Source organism: Mustela nigripes, chromosome 14 (assembly GCF_022355385.1).
Source record: "Mustela nigripes isolate SB6536 chromosome 14, MUSNIG.SB6536, whole genome shotgun sequence".
In the NCBI taxonomy this organism is placed as follows: Eukaryota; Metazoa; Chordata; class Mammalia; order Carnivora; family Mustelidae; genus Mustela; species Mustela nigripes.
In genome coordinates this window covers 63,861,300-63,881,040 of record NC_081570.1, presented here as the reverse complement: position 1 = coordinate 63,881,040, position 19,741 = coordinate 63,861,300, and the positions used below count along the sequence as shown (strand labels likewise).

The window sequence follows — 19,741 nt, the reverse complement described above, 5'->3', positions numbered from 1 at the left end:
CTCCTTTCAGCCATATTGAATTGCTTGCAGCTCCTTTACTGAACCATGTACTCACCTGCCTCTATTTGACGTAGAGTTGTTTTCCTGGAATACCCCACCACCTCCCCTGAAGCATATCAACACACCTGGCGCTGTGCAGATTGTGATCGATTCACTTCCTCACAGCCTTTCCTTGAGAATTGTCAGCTGGATCCTCATGATGGCATCTTCCTTTATCACGCGTACTATCTTCTGTAAAATGTGGGTTGGTGGTTTCATCTATTTACTTCTCACTTGCCCACATCTCAGTTTATTTATTTTTATTTAAAGAATTTTTTAAAAGACTTTATTTGAGAAAGGGGGAGCATGAGCAGGGGGAGGGGCAGCAGGAGAGGGAACAGCAGACTCCTCGCTGAGCCCAGAGCCCTAAGTCAGCCTGACCTGAGTGGAAGTCAGCTCTGTTCAACTGCCTGAGCCACAAGCCACCAGCCCCCCTCCCACTAACTCCCCACCGCATCTCAGTTTAAAATGCTCTTGTTCAGGTTACTGAGTCTTCTTCCAAACATATTCTTTCCAGTTTTTGTGGTATATATTTCATCTCTTGCCAGAAATTGCATCCAACAGCTAAATCTTGTTCATCTAACACCCTATGTGGAACTAGGTGACTTGATGTGATCCTCTCAGTCAGAATATTTTTTTTTTAACCAGGAAAAAGGATTTAAAATGCCATGTAGACCCCCCCAAGTTCTATTTCCTAGAACTTTAAACTCTCCAGGGATAAACTCCAAGTTTCTTTTGATTGCATCATTGGCTTTCAGTATCTCTTCATTTAGTCAAATATCATATACTGAACATCTTAGTGGTTCTGAGCATAGCTATGAATTCAAACATATATTGATCTAATTCCACTCCACCACTTACCAACTCTTGGGCAAGTTACTTAATCTCTGAGCACCAGTGTCTTTATCTCAAGAGTGGAAATAAAAAGTCATTTTTGTGTTACAATGATAATAATAAAATTAAAGTTTATCCACTTACTAAGTACCTACTTTGTGCCAACCTATACTAAATGTGTGATATATCTTGTCACTAATTGTTGGTTATCCTGCAAATGGGTATTATTATCCCCTGTTTTATAGATGAGGAGGCTGAAGCTCAAAGATTAAGAGACTTTTCTAAGATCGCTCAGCTAAAAAGTGGTGGCTGCCTAGGTCTGTGTTACTCCAGACGAGATAGGGCGCGTTCAGGGTGGTATGGCCGTAGACTAGGTCTGTGTTACTCCAAATCATGAACTCTTTGCTGGCCCTTCAGCAACTGTAAGAGAATTTATCTCATCATTTAATACATGCCTACCTTATTTGACCTTAATAGGGATGCTGCTTCCAAATTTTCACTCCATAAACAGTCTTATATACTTATTACATTTCTAGTGGTATTATTTTCCTTTTACTTTAATTTTGTTAGATTTGTTGAATTTGACAATAGCCCAGGTCATTTTTTGGAAAGCTTTATTATTTTATCTGGACACAGTAGTACCTAGTTATTGAAAAAATTTTTTTTCATAAAGCTAGGGATAAAAATGAAGAACACTTCAATTCCTACCTTCTAGGTTATTATTAAGGTGGGATTTTTATTTCTTTCTCTACATTTGTAATACTTTTAAAATATTAAAATATTGTTTAAGACTAATATTTTTTTGATTACTCAACTCCTGGATTATTTATCTTGCCCAGGATCACATCTTTCCTACAACACACAGCAACATAGATGGCATTCTGGAAGTCTTTTCATCATTTTTTTAGTCTTTTCATTTTAATTTAAATATCTGCTTAATTTGATTTGATTGCATTTTCAAAATTGATAATTGATCACCACCTAAAGAGACATTCAAGTAGAATTCTTACCTGGAAGGCAAATACTGTCATTTCCTTGAAACCGTTGGAGCTTTTGGAGTCATTCTCTCCTCCTAAAAATGCCTGCTTTATATAACCATGGTTATATAAAGATTGGTGGTTATAGATAAAAAATATAAGCTTGCTTGTTAGTCTTCTCAATCTTCATGATCTCTTCGACCATCTTCTAAAATATTAGTACTAACTTAAATGAATTGGCACCAACTGAATTGCCAAACTATTGATTTTGGAAAAAACTGCTACACATAGACCTGAGTTGCATACATCCTTAATATGTAAGGGACCCACATAAATCTTTAAGAAAGAGCACTACCTAATAGAAAAATGGGTATATAAACATATTTTATCAAAGAAGAGATATACACGACAAATATAATATTTTAATTGACTTCCATTAGTATCAAATAAATATAGATTGAAATTACATAATTACTTTTTAGATTATGAAAGATTTTAAAATTTGCTAATACTTAAAGCTGATGACTATGATGAGATGAACTCAGGCTGGCAATGGAAAGCATTTGGAAATACATAACCTTACTCTTCATATACTTTAATGCAAAAATCCATCCCCTAGAATCTCATTTAAGAAAATAATGGCATATACAGACAAAAATTTAGCAGCAAAATTTTATTATAGTGTTGTATAATAAAAGGAAAATAGCTTCAATTAGAACTAGTGTTAAGGAAAATACGTATGTTTTTATAATGAAATACTATATTAATATAAAATACTGAAAGTAAATGTCTGATCAAAAATAAAAAGAGGTCAACACCCAAAGAACAAATAATCCAATCAAGAAATGGGCAGAGGACATGAACAGACATTTCTGCAAAGAAGACATCCAGATGGCCAACAGACACATGAAAAAGTGCTCCACATCACTCGGCATCAGGGAAATACAAATCAAAACCACAATGAGATACCACCTCACACCAGTCAGAATGGCTAAAATTCACAAGTCAGGAAATGACAGATGCTGGCAAAGATGCAGAGAAAGGGGAACCCTCCTACACTGTTGGTGGGAAGGCAAGCTCGTGCACCCACTCTGGAAGACAGTATGGAGTTTCCTCAAAAGTTGAAAATAGAGCTACCCTAAGACCCAGCAATCACACTACTGGGTATTTACCCTAAAGATACAAACGTATCTTTACTGAAGGGACAGGTGCACTCGAATGTTTATAGCAGCAATGTCCACAATAGCCAAATTATGGAAAGAACCTAGTTGTCCATCAATAGATGAATGGATAAAGAAGATGTGGTATGGAATGGAATGGAATGGAATACTATGGAATACTATGAGGCCATCAAAAGAAATGAAATCTTGCCATTTGCGATGATGTAGAAGGAACTAGAGGATATTATACTTAGCGAAATAAGTCAACTGGAGAAAGACAACTATCATATGATCTCCCTGATATGAGGAAGTGGAGACGCAGGGGGGCGGTTCTTGGGGGGTAGGAAAAAAATACATGAAACAAGATGGGATCGGGAGGGAGACAAACCATAAGAGACCTTAATCTCACAAAACTGAGGGTTGCCGGGGGGCAGGGGGTATGGAGAGGGTGGTTGGGTTATGGACATTGGGGAGGGTATGTGTTATGGTGAGTGCTGTGAAGAGTGTAAATCTAGCCATTCACAGACCGGTACCCCTGGGGCTAATAATGCATGTTTATTAAAAAATAAAAAAATTATTAAAAAATAAAAATAAATCAAAAGAGGTTATTTCTGAGTGGCATGATTATTTGCTGATTTTGATTATTGTCTTTCTATTTCTTACATTAGCTTTCTTTCAAATCCTCAACAGCAAAACAATAAATGTTTTTTATAAAGCAATACACCAGAGCCTTGTCCATACTCTTTATAACCTCTTATAAGTTATTTTGGTCATGTTGAATATCTTGGAAAAACTGTCTTAATTTTGTTTCCTTTCCGTCCTTATTTGAGATGAGGAACTGGAGTAACTGGTCATCAACAAGCTATGACATTTATAGTCCTCCGTCTGCTCTTGAAATAGTCCCCAAATCCCAGTCTGCCTTTGTTATCGCCCTCAGGACTGGGGTCCTCATGAGACCCTAAGGAAGTAGGCACCCCCACCCCTCTGTGAGGTAGGAGGGATAGACCATGTTTTTACGTAGAGGCTACCAACTCCCAGCTACAAATCAAAGTAATCGGCTGGAGTTGGTCAGAAATAGTGGAGGGCACATTTCTCAGAGATAAGAAAATGATGAGTTGGTTCTGTCCACACTCATCTTCCTACGCTTTCATTCTTTGTCTCTAACATTGCGCCCTTGATGACTTATGGGTTTCTGAGATGGAAAGAGTTGAAGAAAGGCTTTATTTTATCTGGTTCAGATCCGAACACTGTATTTATTATAGAAATATTTAAGAGACATTAATAATCAAGATGAATTGTGTTTTTGAGCGGTTGTTCTCACAAGACACCTAACAAAACACTGAATTCCCAAGACTGCCAACCCAAAACCAAACCAAAATGCAGGCATGCTGACAGTGTGGTGTTGTGCAAACTGAGTGTGTAAATATTTCCCTTTATCATTTCATATTTTATATCGATGGTGGGCAGCAAACTGCCCTTTGTGCATTCTTCCAACCTAAATGATAATGATTTTTAAAAAACCTCCAACACCCAGTAATATTTTTTACAAAATGCTCTCCCATACACTGTCTCATTTAAGAGAGGAAATCAGTATGGTGTAGTGGGAAGAATTCAGCTTTGTATTCAGACTGCCCTGGATTTCAGTCCCTCCTCTGCCACTTCCTGCTCATGAAATTTGGAAATACTACCTACTTAGCAGTTTTGATATGAACATTATCAATCACATATGTGACTACCTGGTTTGTTCATTGTTTTATTTACTACTCAGAGGGCACGATGCATGTTCAATTTCAGTGATTGAAGAAGTATAAACAATATGCAGTATATAGGGAATCAGGTCAGGCATTGTTCCTCTTTACATAAAACTTATAGTCTAGTGAGTTTAGACACATGTTAATCAAATGAGAACAAATAGATTAATAGTTGTCCCTGTGACAAACACTAGACAGGATAGTTTCATGATCCTGGTCAAGTAGAAAGTTGTGTTTAGGTTGAGATGTGAAGAATGTGGAAGAGTTCCCTAGGGAAAGAGGGGAGAGAAAAGCATTCTAGAAGAGAAGTTGGCATGGGCAGTGACTGGGGATTATGGCAAGTGAGCAGGACAGAGAACAAAGGACAGGATGACAGGTATGCCTAGAAAGATGGGCAAGCACCAGGCTGTGCAGGAACTTTTGGATGAGTTCATGAGTTTATCTTAATCCACAATATTTCATGTTGAAAACTGACAAAATCATAAAAACCAGACTAGAAAGGACCCAGAGAACATGCGGTTATATTAGTCAAAAGACTAAATTAGTAGCTTAGAAGAGAGATCATAGTAGCTTCAACTAGAATGGCAATGGTGGAAAAAGAAAAATGTGGATGAAATCCAGAGACATTTAAGAGGCAGAATAGAACTTGGTTATGGAGTGAGTATGTGCATTGAGAGGAATATCTACAAAGCTTATTAAATCTCCAGGAGCTCCGGGTGGCTCAGTCAGTTGGATAGCTGACTCTTGATTTTGGCTGGGGTCATGGGATTGAGCCCTATGCCAAGCTTCATGCTCGGCATAGAGTCTGCTTATCCCTCTCCATTACCCTGTTTGCGCTCTCTCTCTCTCTCTCTCTATCTCTATCTCTATGTCTCTAAAATGAACAAATAGATAAAATCTACAAAAAAGCCACACTAAGCCTACTAAATTTCTGGATTGCATAACCCAAATCCATAAAAGCAAGGATGAATGGCTAATATTGGGAGTTTTCTATTTGGACATGTTGCATCTGGGGTACCTTTTGGTATTCTAAAGGAGAGTTAAGTAGGATGTTGGACATAGTCAACTTTTGAGAATGGCATGTATTATTAATCATGTTCTATAAACATGTTACAATCACAATAATACAAGAACTCTCTATACCCTGTCCCATAGGTCACTATTTCCTACACTGGACAGGGTCCTTAGTTGTGGACAACTGAATGCACTCTAGCTGCTTGTAGCTGAACAGTATTTATTAAAGAAGCCTGCTAACTAAGAAAAAAATCTCTAAGACATCCAGAGGATTAGCCTTGGATACTACATAGTGATGAACAACAAAACCTGCGGGTGACACATTCAGGACAAATTCCCCAAAACACTTCTGGACTGTTGAGTATATATTAAGCTTAGGAATGGGACCCTAGAACCCAGGCAGCACAAGGAGAATAGAAATTTTGTCAACTGCTTGTCAGAAAAACTGAAATCCCAATGAGTGTCGGTAGGCTACTGCCCATTGCTCACTTCTGCATCTGAAACGTGGGAGACTTTGTATGATGGGTGTAAATGAGATCATATGCCAGCATCGTCACCGCAAAGGAATCTGATTGGACTCTGGTTCAGGAAAGCAAGTTACAAGAAGGCTGGATGGGTTTTGAGTGAGCCAACCTATACTACGTTTCAGACCACCTTTTGGACCCTTTTCCATTCAAACACATTTCTCTTCCCAGCATTAAACTTACAAACAACAAGTTTCTGCCTAACATAGCATAGCCATCCCTCACATAAGCAAACCATGTTCACTCTCCCTTCAAGAGATGGAAAGGGGTGATAGGGCAGAGGCAGTTTTTTGCCTGTGAAATATCCATTGTTCACTTGTTCTTTTCTAGGCCTGATTTTGTCTGGGCTGGTAATAGACTTGGCTAAAAAACAAACAAACGAACAAACACCAAAATACATTTCTTATGCTCTCTTGCACAGAGGACTGGCCATGTGACATAGTTCTGAGTAGTGAAATGTAGGTAGAAGTTGCTGTGTAAAATTCTGGGAAGGTTTTGTTTTTTTTTTTAAGGGGTGGGGACAGATGATGACATGTTCCATTTTTGCCTTAGTGCTTCCTTTTCTTTCCTACCTGAAGTGTGGTATGTGCTGACAGATGCTTTAGTGGCCATCTTGTGACCACCCCCATAAGAGAGAAGCCCAGATAAACACAGAAGCTTCAGCCCTGATACACGAAATGCCTTTGCCCCCCGCTCTGGGTTGCCCTTCCAGGCTTATTGTCACACGAGAGGAGAGTCAGTTTCCAGCTTTTTATAAGCCATTGTCTCTGGGGGGATTCTAATATAATTCAAGCAACTAATATACTTATTAGATCATAGCTTTAAGTATCTCTTCAACATATAGGTCTATTCTGACCCCATAATTTAAAATAAGCCTCCCCTGTTCATCTCTCTTGCTGTGCCATGTTATTTTCCTTCCATGGCTTTTATCTCTGATTCTATCTACATGCAAGCTTATTTCTTTACTATATGTTGTTCATTTGATCTTGACTCCATGAGGGCAAGGCCTTTATCTACATGGTTGGTACTTACTACTGAGTACAGATCCTTAAACACAGTAAATGTTTAATAAATATTGGTTGAATGCTAAATGAATTAATCTATCAGACTCTGCCAACAGCAGACATGTTTGAGCAGTTCAATCTTGTGCATGTTCCTTACCACTGAGAGTCAAATAAAGTTAATGAGATTTTATTGTGATAGAGGACCTTAGTTATCAATAGCCAAATACAAAGCTGGAAATGATCAGAGAGATTAAATGAGTTTTTCAAAGGTCATAGCACCCCCTTCCTCAAATTCTAAAAAATTCTAGGATTAGATAACTAACTTGTCAAGCAACTTTTATTCATGTAGTCATTTTAACAAACATTTATTAAGTGTTTGCTATGTGCCAGGCACTTTGCTAGAAAGAGGTATTAGAAATAAAAGACATACCTTGCTCCAGAAGAGTACATACACAGATGTGGAGAAAGTGTTTCTGCAGAAGTAGGTGTAGAATCCTCTGGAACCACAAAACTGGGGCACCTAACCCAGCCAAGGAGTATAAGAGAAGACTTCAAGGAAAAGATGTCTTGTGTGTGATGTCTATATTTATAAATAAGCATTCTATAGGCTGATGGGCATTTCGGCCAGAAGAACAGTATATACAAAGACATGGCAATTGAAACATTAAAACCAGAGCAAAATGGAACACTTAGCGAAGACACCATCAACTCCCAACTTTCCCCTGGGACTCAGCTCAGCCATCACTAGAGAACCACACTAGAGAACCCCCTTGACTTGTTTTGTCAGGTCTTTCCCCATGGTAGAATGTACCACACTGAATTATGATCACTCATTTGCTTCTGTTTCCCACACAAGACTGCACAAAGAAATCTGTACTGATTATGTGCTAAATGGATATTTGAGTTTGGGCAAGGACCAGATTGTGAAAAGCATGAGCAGGTGAGTTATGTGGCTGGAATTTTGTTTTTGATAGATTACCATGGTCTGAGGAATTGCGGGCAGGTCTGTTTCAGAGGGGCTGAAAATGAAGGCAGGGTGACTGACAGAAGGATATTGAGATGAGAAACCATTTTTCATATCCACTTTATGCTTAAGGTAAAATCTCTTCTGGTGACTATGTTAAAAATAATTTTCATTAAAAAAAATTGAGGTGGGCACACATGATCAAGCTTGTGTCATACATCTTATAGAATGTCAACATGAGTCCTCACAAGTTGTTCCTTATTGAGATTTTTTATAAGAAAACTGCACTGTCCTGTCGTTCCCCTCTGATGCCCAGTCTAACCCCCCACTTTTTTCCTCTTTATCAGCAAACTTCTCGAAAAAAACCTCATCTGCTTTTTAAACTCAACTGCTTCTCAAAAATGGCAAACTGTGCTTTCACTAGTTGCCTAAAAATTCTCACAGTCTGAGTTGTTCATTCTGTTGATAGCTTTTGGGCTTCTAAAATATGTTTTTTCTCTTCCTGCCCCAGCCTTGTCCCCACTCATTAAATGATGTACTGCACCGCTGAACTGCTCTTTACACGTTAAAATTCCATTCTCTTCTCTTCTCGGTCTACAAAGAACATTGTCATTGTCATTCACCTCCCAATCTTCTAGTATTACCAGTACATCTAACTTTTACATCAATATTCCCTAGTCTCTGCTTCTTTCAAATGAATGTTTCATAGATACCTCAAACCCAGTATATCCTGATGTGAATGCCTCATCTCCCTCGTCCCCATAAAGCCTTCTCTTCTGTATCCTTTATCTCAGATAATGAAACCATTGTATACTCAATCAGCCAAGGCGTAAACCTCAGAATCATTCTCTGCTCCTCTTTTGCTATTTCATACACGCCCCCAAATCCAGTTAATCACCAAATCTGATTAATTTTGTCCGTAGAATAACTTTCATCTTGTGGTTGTAATGATCAGAATTGTCCAAAAATGACACTGAAAGCTTATTGTTTGGGCAATGAGCTAGCTGGAACTAGAGGTTCTTCTTTCAGAAAGAGGAGCTACCCCCGAGACCCACTCCCCATGAATCAAGAGGTTTTCTCCTTCTAGCAAGACCAACTGCATGATCTCATGGGCCTGAGCTCTCTAGGTTTTGAAGAGCTAGCCTTTCTGGTCAGTTCCCAACTGTGGGCACCTCAGATTTGGTCTCATACTGGGCAGCCTGCAAAAGGAAGTCTATTTTCTCAAGCTTGTCCTAGAAAGACAGAGACCCATGGCTGAGTAGGGGGCATCTTTCCACTGGAACATAGATCCAAAATGTGTGTCCAGCTGAGCATAAACCCCAGCGTGCCCTTCTGTGGAATCATGTTAAGATCTGGAGACCTTCATCCTTTCTTGCCTTCTTGATCTAGCTTGTAAGCTCTTCCTCAGTGAAGTCTGTTGCTAAACCCTTGCCATATACCTTTATAAAATATATCCCAAACAATTGTAAAGAACAGGAAAGAAGCCACAAGGGACCCAGGAGGCCTGTCACAGTGCCTCTCCATCCTAAAGCAGTATCTTTTGTTAAATCCTCATTACCTCTCCACTGGAATACTGCCTGCTCACTGAACTCCTGCCTCAGGTCTTGCTCCTTTCCATTCTAACCTTCACCTCAGGTCTCAGGGTAAATTTAAAATGAAAATCGGATCACCTACTCCCCCTTTTAAATCTTTCAGTAGCAACATAGGGCCCATAATAGTGTTTTTCTTTCAAAGGAAAAAAATGCTTTCAGACTCCCAGTGTTGACTTAAATTATTTATTATAATATCAACAGAACCTATAGATAAATAGGCCTAGTATAGTATAACAATTTCTTTTTCTCATAGAAAATATGCAATTTGAAATCCAAAAATAAATATAAAAGTGAATTTAATAACACTATACAGCCAATACAATTCTAATTAATAGCATTAATTTAATGTGAAAGATTAATATTAAAAAGGTAAAACTATATATTTCTACATTTCTGTGTTCTTTCTTTAATCTGTTTCTGTGTCTTAAATTTATACATACTAAGGAGGACAGCTTTGTTTACTCAAGGATGCTGTCAATAATGGTATTAAGTAACATCACAGTATTGCTTACTATTTTAGGATATTCAGACAACCTATCTATTCTAATTCTGTCCTGTGCAATAATCATCAAATGCCAACTTTAATGAATGGTCCCTTGATCCTCTGAGGCTAAATTAGTAACTTAAAAGTAAGGTGATCATTATGCCATATCTAAATCTGTTCTAAATGATTACTTAATCCAATTATTATTGGACTTGTGGATGGGAAAATAATGTTTGAGGTTATTTTTTATTTCTTATAGTTGTTGAGAAATATTCATGGCCAAGCACAGAACCAGTGGAAAGATGTGGGAAATGACTCATTCAAACCATTCTGAAATGACTTGACCATAAATCAAAGTTTCTATCATTGTTTCCATGTTTTCTTAAATTTAGAAGTCTATTCAATCTAAACAAAAGCACCTTTGTACAGTGCCCCCATGATGTTGTATGGTCTTTATTTGGTATAAATAAAACATTTTATTTAATCAGTCTCTCTCAGATCACTTGTTATAAACCAGAAACACCCAAAGGCACATCATTCCCCCCATGCAATGTTGTTTTTATGATCTCACATTAAAGCCTACTTACTGTTTAACTCAAATAAAAGTCATATTCTAGGGTGTGTTTTATTTCAATTATCAATGAGAGAGAAACATTTTTTCATAATAAGTAATAAAAATAATTCAACAGAAGCACAGTGAAGTGTTTTGTTTGGCCTGCACAGAATTATTTTTTACAATCAGACTTAAGTACTTTTTAAAATGAGGCAAGTGATCGGGACCTCTGGGCTGGTGGACACGTAGAGGTGCTGGGAGAGCGGCACCCTAGTGGGCACGGAAGCTGCGTGTCCTTTCCAAACCTCACCCTGTGTGTGGCTTCTATCTGGCTCATCCTGTGCTATGCCATTTTATAGTCAACCGGTGATCTCAGCCCAGCAGAATGGTGGCAGAAGAAGGAGGGCTGTTCTGCCATCAACAAGGTAGTGATCAGAGAATACACCATCAACATTCACAAGTGCATCCATGGAGTGGGTTTCAAGAAGTGTGCCCCTTAGGCACTCAAGGAGATCCAGAAATCTGTCATGGAGTGAGATGGGAACTCCAGATGGACACACCAACACCAGGCTCAAAAAGCTGTCTGGACGAGAAGAAAAAGGAGTGTTCCATACCATATCGGTGTGCTGTTGCTCAGAACATGTAAGGAGGAAGAAGATTTACCAAACGAACTCTGTATATTGGTTGGTTATGTGGGTAACCGTCACCACTGTCAGAAATCTACAGACAGTTAATATGGATAAGAACTAACCACTTATTGTCAAATAAAGGCATAAAACTGCAAAAGACAAGAACAAAACAAAATACAAGTTTTTGAAAAGACTGCGACTTGTACTGGTATGTTCAATTGCATTAAGTAAAAGTAAAAAAATAAACGGGGCATGTGAGCTAATATATCACAGGCTCTACCACTCTTGAGTGTTTTATAGCCACTGTGATCATTTATCTGCAAAATGGACTCTACTGAGTATTCAACTCCCACAGTGGATGTAAGGTGACAGTGTAACCATGGGCAACAACTATGGTGGTCATCAAGATGACCCAGAATATATCTGTATTCATATTAGGGCTTTTGTGTGTTTTTTCTTTTGCTTTGCTTTGTTTGGATTCTCACCCAAATGGAAAAGATAAAGCTTTTCTGGGAGAAAGTTTGCATCTGAAGAGTGTGCCCTCATTTCTTCCACCTTAAGCCTATAGACTCCTCTGAGAAAAATTGGCCTAGAGAATAAAATCAAATTTCTTAATTGAGTGTTTATTCCATTTTAGTGCCATCTTAGGTGTTCAACAGTCCTTCCCTCCTCTCTTATCATACACTCTATACTCCTGTCACATCAGTTTCTTGGTTTGTTTGCATTTCTGTTCTTGACATTGTATTTTCAAAAACTGGAGGCATAGAATAATACTTTTCTTCAAAGAGGATTTTTATTGGCCTTTACTAGGGACTTGAGGCAATACTAATCTTGGAAAACATTCATCAGAATTTTAGCTTTGAGGTTCCCTAGACCTAGTAGCCATAAACCTAGGCTGCAAGTCCAGCAAGGTTGGCTTATTTCTGGATCACTCTTGAGACAAACCCTTTAGGGTCCCACCTTAATGCAGAAATATTGTTTCACTCCCCAGATGGGGCAGGTCGAAGGTTTTATTTTTTCACTCTCTCCCTTCAAGGCTCCCAGAACCACAACTAGGTTCTGCAGCTGTTTATTCCAAATAGGCAAGTGTGCTTGGGTCAACAGCAATTTTGGATGCTGGGCTTCCTTTTTTGGATCCTGAGCGACTCCCATGGTCTTGTTAGCTCTTAAGTGCTTTTAAGAAGATGCTTTTATATTTCCTCCTTTCTTTTTGTTATCTGCAGCAAGAAGGTTAATTAAAATCACTTAGATTGCCATCATTAGAAGAAATCTCACCACAAAACCTCCCTGAGGCAATGACAGATGTTGGCGAGGATGCGGAGAAAGGGGAACCCTCCTACACTGTTGGTGGGAATGCAAGCTGGTGCAGCCACTCTGGAAAACAGCATGGAGGTTCCTCAAAATGTTAAAAATAGAACTGCCCTATGACCCAGCAATTGCACTATTGGGTATTTACCCTAAAGATACAAACGTAGTGATCCAAAGGGGCATGTGCACCCGAATGTTTATAGCAGCAATGTCCACAATAGCCAAACTATGGAAAGAACCTAGATGTCCATCAACAGATGAATGGATCAAGAAGATGTGGTATATATACACAATGGAATACTATGCAGCCATCAAAAGAAATGAAATCTTGCCATTTGCGACAACATGGATGGAACTAGAGCGTATCATGCTTAGCGAAATAAGTCAAGCAGAGAAAGACAACTATCATATAATCTCCCTGGTATGAGGAAGTGGTGATGCAACATGGGGGCTTAAGTGGGTAGGAGAAGAATCAATGAAACAAGATGGGATTGGGAGGGAGACAAACCATAAGTGACTCTTAATCTCACAAAACAAACTGAGGGTTGCTGGGGGGAGGGGGTTGGGAGAAGGGGGTGGGATTATGGACATTGGGGAGGGTATGTGCTTTGGTGAGTGCTGTGAAGTGTGTAAACCTGGTGATTCACAGACCTGTACCCCTGGGGATAAAAATATATGTTTATAAAAAATAAAAAATTAAAAAAAAAAAAGAATCTGTAGCAACACCCAACCTAAAGAAAGGTATTAAGGGAAAAATGAAACAACCCACATAAAAACACAAATTCAAGGTACCATTGGACGGCTCTAGCTTGAGAGATGTCATGGCCTGTCCAAGGTCCTAAAGCCAAGCGTGGGAAGAATCACAATTCCATTTTCCCACTCCAGGGTTCTAGGAGAAACGATGTTCCAGTGAATAACTGCCTTGTGGTATTAGAAAGGCAAATCTTCCTGGGAGCGATGGAGCTCATTGGTAATGGCCTCCTGTCAGGACAAAACTGTTTCAGTGCCACATGACTGCTTCCCAGAATCTCTCTGGGTGCACGTACACTGACTGTCACATCTCAGCCTGGAGATACCGCATGGCACGCACCATCCACTGGAACAACACACCAAATAAGTGGAATGTGTGCAGCAGCACTGTTTCAAAGAACAAAAAGGACAAAAGGCTGGGAGAGAGGCAATCTTTCGCTGGCCACTGTCTCTGCCTTTCAGTGGAGCCTGGATCTGCGTTGGATCTGACTGGGGCTCCATCGTGGAATATGATAACAGGTTTGTTGTTGTAGCTTGACACTTTCATCTGTTAATCTTGTGCTTTACTCATGAAGCGTGGCTTAGCTCAGATCCGCTCAGTTCCACTTGCCTCAAAACAGTCTTTCCCGAGGGCATGCCATGTGCTCTGTGCTGGGGGTTCAGGGGTCAGGAGTATGGGCAAGACACACACAAACTTCTTTCTAAGAGACTGCAGCAGGTGTAGACAGACACAGGAACATAATGATTACATCCCAAAGCACTTCACTATTGGTGTCCCCAAAGAATTACTTCTTTGGGGTCAGAGTGTGGGGCTATTTCTACAGATGGTTTTCTTCAACAGTTTAGGTCACAGCTTACATGTTAGATCTTCAGTCCACTTAAATTCAGCACCAGAGCAAACACTGATTTCTGTATTAGGCTTCAATTGAACTCAAACAACGCTGACTACAGACTCAATATTTCTAAGAGCACATGTGTGCCCTTTAGCTGTGAGTCCGTTCTATTTCTCTGGACCTGATTTCTCCAACTGCCGGAAGGAAAGAGTGTTCTTAGTTGAAAATTCAGCCCTAAAGAGAAGCTGGAGACTATGCAAATCTTTTGAGAAATCGGTTTCTCACCAAATTATTCGTTCACTTTTACAAATTCAAAAGCTGGGATAAGTTTCAGGGAAGGAAAAAAAAAAAGGAAGAAATCTGATCAGATAAGCTTCCATGCTTTCTAGCTTTTGGGCACTAATTCACTCTGAACTGTGATCCAGCTTTCACCATCTAATATTTCCACCCATCTCTAAAGGGTATAAAGAGTAGACAGTTTCTTGATTTACTGGTCAGGAAATAATGGGGAAGTGTGTGTGCGTGTGTGTGTGTGTGTGTGCCCATGTTGTGAGGGTTATGGGAAAGACAGTGGGAGTAAAACCTACCTTGAACAAAAATAATGCATATCCAAAGTGAATCTGGCATTTGACACTGAGCAGGATGAATTTTCTGCACAGTGTTTGATATACATGGGGAAATGGAGGAAGGGGAATGGTGCTGTGTCAGCATACGGATTGCAAATGCAATAAAAATGGTATCTGAAACTAAGGAGGGGAAATGGGAAACAGTTTAAAACACTCTGAGTGGAAAAAGGGAAAGCAGAGGTAGTTGTCTACGTGGAGAAAAATAAAGGTGAGTCAGAAAAGGAAGCAAGAGAGGAAGGAACAGAGGAAGGGGAGCGGGGGGTGGGCAGAGAGAGAGAGAGATAGAGACTGAGAGACAGAGACAGAGTCAGAGGGAGGATAGAAAGAGAAGGACAGACAGAGAGAAACAAAGAAAAAGACTTGCTTTGCCCTGTTTAGTACTTACCCAGTCTTAGCAACAACTCTGCAAAGTCGATGTTATCCCTATTCTCCAGATGAGGACACTGAGGCTTTGGGGGTATGGCTAACTTGCCCAAGGTCACACAGCTAGATTGATGGAGTTGGAATTTAAAATTAAATCCACCTAACTCTGAGGCCTGTGTCCTTCCACTTCCCGGTAGGGGCCCTTCTACGTGTTCTGGGGAGTAATCCTGTGCTCACAGTGGGGCAGGGGATTAGAATTCTGAACAAAGTGCTTTCTAATCATTTTACTGTCAGAGGCCCTCCACTTTACTTAGTACCAAACTCCCATTTTTCCAGTGTGAAAGGAGGCCTTTGCAAAGTAGAAAAAGTGCTTTCATTCCAGAGAGAACCCTAGGAATAAGAAAAAAGGAATCCGTAAAGAAAAGCAGTGGGGGAGATAGCTAATACCACTAGTTTCATTCTCATAAGAGAAAAAAGAGACATTTTAGAAAAGATCTATTGTGTGAACTTGAAAACAAGAAGTAAGGTCAGAAGTGCTATGGTGGCAGGTCCGTGGAGGAAGTAGCCACTAGAATAATAGCCTTGATTGCAAGCCAGTGTTAATTAGGCTTGTGGGCTCTAAATGAGCAAAGAAGATTGAGCTCTAACCATCAGTTCCCACATGGATTTTTTTTTTTTTTTTGGTAGCACAAAAAATTATTTAATTTTCCTTTCACACTGTCCTTTTGAATCCTTGCATTAATAAAATCACTTTGTGGAAATATCAGCAGCAAGAAATATAAAATACTAACACCAAGCATTTTTAAAATGCCCATAAGAAGCAGCTAGGAAATTGACACCCGATTGCCAGACATGTTTTACAGCTTTGCTCTTTACCACAGATCCGAGATGATTTTTCTTATGGAGAATTTTCAAGTTTCCAGATGCATCAGGCTGAAGAGAGCAAGATCTAGTGCGAGGCAAGTGCCTGCTCCATTCCTGCTTGAATCAATGAGAAGAAGCATGGAAGCAAGGGGTCTTGTACCAGAGAAGAGAAAGCGTGCATCATTCAGGGAGAGAGAGTAAGAAAGGACTGCTTACCCTTGGTTTACTCCCTCTGTAGTCTGTGCTTCCAGTTCCTGATACTCATTAACATTTTTTTGCTTAATGTCTGTCTTCCTAAATAAACAGAGAAGCTCCATGAGGCTGGGGCTCTATCCGTTAAACCTCATGGAAGACGCAGTAGTAGGGGTTAAAAATCTGGCTCTGGCACTAGGATTACTGTTGTTCCCACCCCAGCCCCACTACCTGTTAGCTTTGTAGCCTTGGGAATGTTCCGTTTTCTCAGCCACATTACAGGAGTGATTGTGCAGAAAAACAACATGATTTAATATTTGTTATTATAGTGGCTGGTACCTATATAAACCAGATAACACTTTTGCTGCTATAATTATTCTTTATAACTGTATACCCAGTGCCTAGCTAGTATGGTGTTGTTCCTGCAAAATAGTGGGTTTTGGGTTTGTCTTTTTTTTTTTTTTTTAATGAATGGGTAAGTAAGTGAAACAAAAATTTTATTTCTTTTTCCTCTTGGAAGGAAATCGTTTTCTTCTTAAGTGATTAGAAAACCCAAATTTGCCAGACTACTTTAATTTTGTTCCACATGCTGATAGAAAGTCAAAATCAAGACAAATGCCTGGGGCATCTGGATGGCTCAGTGGGTTAAGCCTTTGCCTTTGGCTCAGGTCATGATCTCAGGGTCCTGGGATCAAGCCCCACATGGCTCTCTGCCTCACCGGGAGCCGGCTCCCCGCCTCTTTCTCTCTGCCTGCCTCTCTGCCTACTTGTGAGCTCTCTCTGTGTCAAATAAATAAGTGAAAAAAAAAAAAAAAAAAGACAAATGCCCAACGTGGTACACTGATACATTTTGTTTAGGTACCCATACTCCTAATGATTCTAATAATACATGTAACTTCTGTTTCATAATTATTTACAGGGCAATTATGTCTGTGAAAAGGCAATTGACAGCCAACCCTTGAATATATTCTAGCTCTTAGTGGACATGCTTTACCTTAACTTCCAAATGGGATCAACGTTTTCCCACTGGTAATTCTGTAGAATAAAGAGCTCCCCTGTTTAGAGCTACCTTTGAAGCCAATTCATTATTCTTTCTGTGAATTTTAATGTCCTTATCTTTTTTTCTCTCTCCCTCTTTCCTTAAAGTTATATTCTAAAACATCTGTTGTGGAGGTTATAGCCAATCAAGGAATGAATAATTTCTCTCTGATGGCAGTGCAAGCTGATGGAGACCACTGTTTGCTCATGGATGTGACACCACATTTAACGAATCCTATAATACGAGAAGAGGCTAATGAATGTGAAACATTCTAGTATTTCAGGCTAGGCTCTTACAGCCCCAGAGAGCCTGAGTAATTGTTGTTGGGTGCTTTTGTATTCGATGGCCATTCTTTTAAGAGCGTCTCTTTTCCTGCACTGAGACATCTACAAGAGATAGGACGAGGTTGTTTAGGGTGCTGCCTGCTGTTCATAATCTCTCTGAGCTCCAAACAACGTAAACCTTCTTAGTGACCAGTGGCACCAGTATCACCTCCGTGGCATTTATTTTGGGACCATGACTTCTTGCTTTTTTGAAAGAGTGTAGTCTAATAGCCTAGGACAGGAATCATTCTGAAGAGTAAGGCCTAAGAATGATGAAAAATCAGGACTAGCCTGCAGTGTGGGGGCCCAGGCACAACCTCCCATTGCTCAGGGAAGACAGCAAGGTTCATTTCAATATCAATTATTTTCAGTTTCGTATTTGGCTTCCTTTTTTATTTGTCTTACATGACTGAAGTTAAGCTTTGAGTGTGTCTTTTATTGATTTTTATGAGTTAAATTTTTTATTTCGAAATAATTGTAGACTCACATGCAGTGGTAAAAAAATAATGCAGAGGCATCCCATGCTGTGTCCTCTACCTAGTTTTTCCTAGGGAGCGTCTTTGAAAACTGTAGCATGCTCTCATAAGCAGGATGTTGCTATAGATACAGTCAAGACCCAGGTCCATGGCAAGGGTCCCACACACCCGCTTCCTCCACCCTCCTTTATCCTTAACCCCTGACAATCACTAATGCATTTTTCATTTCCATAATTTTGCAACTTCAGGAACATTGCATAACTAGATTCATACAGGATATCCATTATTTTAATCTTTAGGAGAAAGAAAGCTGTAGCCAGGGATGGGCTAGAAGTTAAAAATCAAGGCGCTTGCCTGGTACCACTACTAAGTAGTGCTGTGATTTCAGCAAAGTCATCTAATGGCATCTTAAAGGGAGTTAGATCTGATGATCTCCTAGGTTCCTTGCAATTCAAAATTGTTCTGATTCCATGACCAATATGCTATCACAGATAAACTGAAACAACAGGAGGGCAGGGCTGAAGCTTCAGGAATGAAGGAGGGTCACTGTCCAGGTATCTGAGGATATTTCAAACAATGTTCTCATCCTCTCTACTAGAGGGTCACTTTTGGATACTCCCTGCCATGTGAAATCTCTCTCCATTTTCAGTTATAGGAGACAGTAGAATATTCAGGAATTTCTCTCCCTGCCCTTTCATTAAGTGGGGTTATAAGGGCCTCTCTGAAATGCACCAACAGAGGAAAAGCATCCTACCTATATTCAAAACTTCATCTTCTCTCACTCTCCATGAATGCTAAGAAAAGACACTTGGGTGGTCTGCATCCAGGGACACTTCCGGTCAGGAGGAGTCCCTGCGGACTGCAGGGTGCAGCGGGTGGGTGGGCAGGCTGTTAGGAGCCAGTAGCTCCACTGGCAAAGCAAGGTGGTTCAGGGCGAGTGTCACGTGTCTGACACGCACACTCGCACAAGGACCTAGGTGTAGAAGTGGTGTGTGCACCGTCACTACCCCGAAAGTCTTCATAATTTTATCTTCCACTTATATTTGATAAGTAGAGTTTCATGGATAATGGCATAGGTGTGTGTGTTCACGGCTGTGGCTTGCCACCCCACTGGCACAGAGTCTTTACATGCCCTGCCAGCCCAGAATTCTGGGGGATACACCATGTGTGGGTGTCAGGGAGACCCAAAGCCAGTACCAGGTAACTAGGGTACATCTACGACTGAGTAAATGGGCTGCTGAGCCCCAAGAGACCATGCATTCTATTCAAGTCAGAACCTGCTTTGAGTGCTACAAGAAGGCAATGCTTTCTAAAGCTCATGAATGGCCAAGGAACCTTCTCAAGTCTTTTCTCACTTGTGTTACTTCTCTAAACTTAAGCTGAAAATGATGACATAAAGAGAGGGTTCTCGTGATTCCCACTCCCGTTCAGTCCTTCCTTAC

At 40.0% G+C, this 19,741-nt stretch overlaps 1 long non-coding RNA gene across 1 annotated transcript in view; it reads left to right on the top strand.

The window, feature by feature from the left end:
- The window catches only part of LOC132001932 (uncharacterized), a 70,425-nt gene extending 53,622 nt beyond the window's left edge, over positions 1-16,803 (top strand). The window contains exon 3 of the long non-coding RNA XR_009399724.1: positions 16,287-16,803. This is a non-coding gene — a long non-coding RNA (uncharacterized LOC132001932). The remainder of the gene's footprint in view (positions 1-16,286) is intronic.
- Positions 16,804-19,741: the final 2,938 nt, after the last annotated feature.